The 4,803-nt window shown below is 39.1% G+C and overlaps 1 pseudogene; it reads right to left on the bottom strand.

Moving 5' to 3' along the window:
• Positions 1-911: 911 nt before the first annotated feature.
• The window catches only part of LOC103734628, an 11,965-nt pseudogene continuing 8,073 nt past the window's right edge, over positions 912-4,803 (bottom strand).

Genomic DNA, 4,803 nt, shown 5'->3' with positions numbered 1-4,803 from the left:
AAACAAGTCCTGACTTTTTGTTGTCTGCAAGATACTCATCTCACCTTCACGGATAGGCACTACCTTAAGGTGAAAGGATGAAAAAAAATTCTAAGCAAATGGCATTAAGAAACAAGCAGGGGTTGCAATTCTATTGTCTGACAAAGCAGACTTCAAACTAAATCAGAATAGATACAGTATACACAGATAGTAATTACATGAACTCAAGGAGATTAAACAGCACATTTTTTTTGTGTATGTCTTTTTTTTTTGTCTTCTTTCTTTTTTTTTTTTTGAGGCAGGGTCTCCCTGTAGGCCCAGTTGTCCTGGAACTCACTATGTAGACCAGGCTGGCCTTGAACTCACAAAGATCTGCCTGCCTCTGCCTCCCAAGTGCTGGGATTAAAGGCGTGCACCACCATGCCCCTAAACAACACATTCTTGAATGATGAATGGGTCCAAGAAGAAATTAGGAAAGAAGTAAAAGTATTCATGAAACTAAATTAAAATGATGATACAAAACAACAAAACTTTTGAGACACTTTAAAAGCAGTCCTGAGAGGGAAGTTTATAGCTCTAAGTGCCTACAATTAAATAATTAGAAGTAGCACAAATAAATGGTTTAACAGCACAACTCAAGATTCTGGAAAGGCAAGAACAAATGAAACCCAAACCCATAAGATGAGAAAAAATAATGAAAATCAGAGCAGAAATTAATGAAATAGAAACAAAGAATACAACACAAAGAATCAGTGAACCAAAGAACTGGCTCTTTGAAATGATAAGCAAGCTGAGGGAACAGGATCTGAAAGATGGTGTTTGAACACAAGAGAGGTGGGGGAAAGACTGCAGCTTACTCCCAGGGACTGAAAAAAAATTAAAACATTAGAAAAACTTTTAAAAATGTTGGAACTCTTCAATGCTCTGTTGTATTAGCCATCTTCTCCTTCATCGTCCGGTCTTTCCTCCCCTTCATCATATCTTCATCTTCTTCACCTCCATCCTCATCCCCTTCCTCATTGATATCTTCCAGTCCTTCTTCTCCATCGTCATCAGTCAACATCAGAATTTCCCCCTTCTCCTTTTTCACCATCCGTGTCAGGAACCAAGTAGTACTGCAGGACTGGACCAAATACCATTTTTGATGACCTGTCCTAATTTATCTGCACCTGTATCAGAGTGGTCAGTAAACCAGATGAAGAAGCTGATTCTTTCTGCTACCTCTTCCTGCTGGCTTTAGTCTCCGTTTGACTTGAGCATTTCTTCAAATCTTTTCCAGATTTTCATTTGATTTCAGTGGACTTTGAAGATGGATCACCACTCTCATTCAGATGAAATTCTTTTGAGAGAACTTTATTTTCAAAGTAAGGATGTTCATCAAAATAAAAATCTATTCTCTAGCCTGATTTTATGTCTTCAAAGTCTGTCACTAGGGCTCTGGTCAATTATTGCAGTGCCTCTTCATCTTTCTCACCAGGCAGTGCAGACCACTGTGGATTGTTGACAAATGTTATCCCCCAAATTTGTGATTTTGGAGATCAATCATCTGACCTCTTCTATAAAAATGGTTAGTGGAGTTTTTTAATATTTTATTTATTATTTTTATTTTATGTATATGTGTGTATTGCTTGCATGTAGGTAAAAGTGCACTCATGTCGTGCAATGCCTGTGGAAGGCAGAAGAGGCTGTCAGATCCCCTGGAACTGGAATTACAGACAGTTGTCAGCTGCCATGTGGGTGCTGGAGTGTGAACCTGGGTCTTCATTAAGAACAGCCAGTGTTCTTAACCACTGAGCCATCTCTCCAGCCCAGTGAATTTTTTTTTTTTTTAATTACTTTTCTCTTTTCAAAATTTCCTCACTGGCTTGTTCATTAAGTCTGTCTATTTAGTTTTGTACTTCATCAATATCTTCAGTTGCTTATTACTGCTCTTTTTCTCTCTTCAACAATCCAGGAGAGACTGAAGACTCCACCACCTGTTAAAGAGGTGGGTTAAAGGGCCTGGGTTTCCCAGACTGAGGCTAGAGCCCAGATTACCATTTCACATCATCCCACAGGGGAAGTCACAAAGCAAAGCCCAGTGTCCCAATGCTCTGGACAGCAGGAAACTTGGAGGCAGAAGTGAAAAGTTTAACATTATTCAATAAATTTGAATTTTAAATATGCAATTTATATTTTGTTTGCTTGTCATCAAGTAGCAATAAAAATACCTGAATATATAATCAGATCTTTTACCATGAAATCAACAAATCCAGTCAAGATGACTTCCTTTGGAAATCTTCTAGTGTTTAAGAGTGTTTGAGATACAAATAGGCACAATCACCTTCAAATGCCTCTAGATGATAGGAAAAAGGAATACTGTCCTATTCATTTTATAAAGCCCACGTAATTTTTGGCACCAGAATCTGAGAACATCAAAAGAGAAGAAGGTGCAGTAGGAAGGAACAAAGGAGGGGAGCAGAGGCAGAGAACTGTCACTTTTACCAATAACATCTGTTTTCTGCAGAAATCCAGGAGTTTACAGCAAGTACTAGAATAATGAAATTGAAATCATTTACATGTACTAGAAATAAATACTTATCAAATGAAATTTAATCCCATTGATCATAACACCCAAAATCTCATATAGCCAGGAATGAATCTAATAAATATACATAAGATGTCCTTATAGGAATCTACAAATGACTGTTGAGAGATATAAAATTTCTAAGTATAGTAACAAAGTAATTTAATTGACTGTAAGAGTCACTATGCTAATATATGTGTTCTGAGATCTATGTGGCAAGGTTAACATGAAAAGAATCCCACCTGCTGGGTGTGGTGGCACACCACTGTGATCCCTGCACTTGGGAGGCAGAGGCAAGAAAGTCCCGTGTTGAAGGCCAGTATGAGCTACAGAGTTAGACTTTCTCTCAAATTAAACAAAAGAATCCTAGCTTTTTTTCTTTTGCATAAATTTTATTTAAAAATGCAAAGGCCCAAGAATACCCAAGCTGATCCTGGAGCATGCTACACATACACCCACTTGTATAAGTTACCTTCTTTGTTGGTCTGAAAAACCTGATAAAAGCAACTCAAGGAAGGGTTTATTTTGGCTCACATTTTCAGTGGGGACAGTACATCATAGTGAAGAAAAAAGGTGGCTGTGGGGGCTCTGTCAGTAGCAGAGGGACCTGTAGTTGTCAGAAGAAAAGAGCCTGGAATGCTGAGCAGCAATGGTAGTGTGGAATGCGGCTGTTGCACCTTGGCAGATCAGATGCACAGAGCTAGACTGGAACTGCATATGGATATAGCCTTCAAAGGCCTACCTCTGGTGACCTAGGTGACCAGCTGGGCCACAATACCAAAGACTGCATGGCCAGGCCAGGTAAATCAGTGCCATTATCTGGGGACAAATACTCCAGACATGAGCCTTTAGGGAACATTGCAGATTCAAACTATAACACCACTCTTATTTTACTTGACCCAACTTATAATGTGTTTTGAGTGATAAAGAGCCAATTCTGAATAACACTTCATTATGTTTGTGCTTTGTTTTGTTTTATTTGTTTTGTTTTGCTTTCCCCTGGAGCCTGGGATATGAAATGTCTGAGAATCTGCCCATGTTTTTTTGAGGCACTATCTGCCATATGGAATTGATCCAGATATCTGTCAACAGAAAAATGGAAAAAAAGCAAAACATGTACCTGCTGAAGTTTTATTCAGAGACAAGGAAGGAAATCGTGTCACATGCAGCAAAATGGATGGATCTGAAACACATGCTAAGTGAAATATATCAGGCACAGAAAGATAATACCACGTGTTCTTTGTCATATGTGGAAGCTAAAAAAGTCAATGTGAAAACAGAACAGTTATTTCTAAAGGTTGAGAAGGGTATTGTAGGAGAGGGTAGGAAAAAAGGGTGCTGGATTTTATTGGTGCCTGCTCTGCATGAGTGGAGTACTACCATGAACAATCAGTACATATTAGTGAGAATAAACAAGGACCAGGCAAGGCACATGAACATATCAGCTTTCAAGAAGCGTGGCTGAAGTGAATGGGAAAGAAGGCTTGGGTTCTGGGATTATTTATTTATCTATGTATTTACTGACTGACTTATTCATATATGGAACTTTACGCTAATGGCCCCTGGCCAATGAAGACTGTGAAGTGGCATCTGGCACAATAAGGTGGCTCATGGCAGCCATAGTGGATGTAAGTTAACTTTTCTTCAAGTTTACTATGTAGTTCTGCTTTAGGAGCTGACTTCACTTCATCTTTTTTCCCCTTAAAAATTAAATATTTTTTATATAAACTTTAATACAAATTACTAACACGAGAAGTGGTTTATAGTGAAAGACTTGAAGTAGGTCACTTTTATACTAATTTTTTTAGCTTGGGTTTGTTAATAGTAAACTAAGCACTAAAGCAGAGGATGGGCTTTGGGGATCTCTATGGAGACAATCTCTAGGGAGATTGCCTAGCAGGAATTGAGTTTAACTTCGCTGAAACAAAATGCTGAAGTGTTTTTAAAGGCTGGAGTGGAGGCACTGTGGAGCCAAATTTCCCTCCCTCCTGAGAGACCCTGATGTACCCTCTGGGATTCCTAGGTCTAGAAGTCCTAACACTGATTGACAAAAGCGACATAACGCATTCTATTTGGGTTTTAGCATGGTTTGTGACATCAGGGAAAGGGTGACTTACAAAGTCCCTTGGCCCTTCTACTACATTGAGATCCCCGCAACCCACACATTCTCTATGTCCTCCAAAAGGTGACTACTCCTCCCCCTTTTCCCAGTGTGCTCAGCGTTTCTCAGCATCTCTCAGCATTGTTCTCTATATCTG

This window comes from Nannospalax galili, unplaced genomic scaffold (assembly GCF_000622305.1).
Source record: "Nannospalax galili isolate Female #2095 unplaced genomic scaffold, S.galili_v1.0 scaffold135, whole genome shotgun sequence".
Taxonomy (NCBI): domain Eukaryota; kingdom Metazoa; phylum Chordata; class Mammalia; order Rodentia; family Spalacidae; genus Nannospalax; species Nannospalax galili.
The sequence above is the reverse complement of the archived record's forward strand: the minus strand, read 5'-3'. Positions and strand labels throughout refer to the sequence as shown.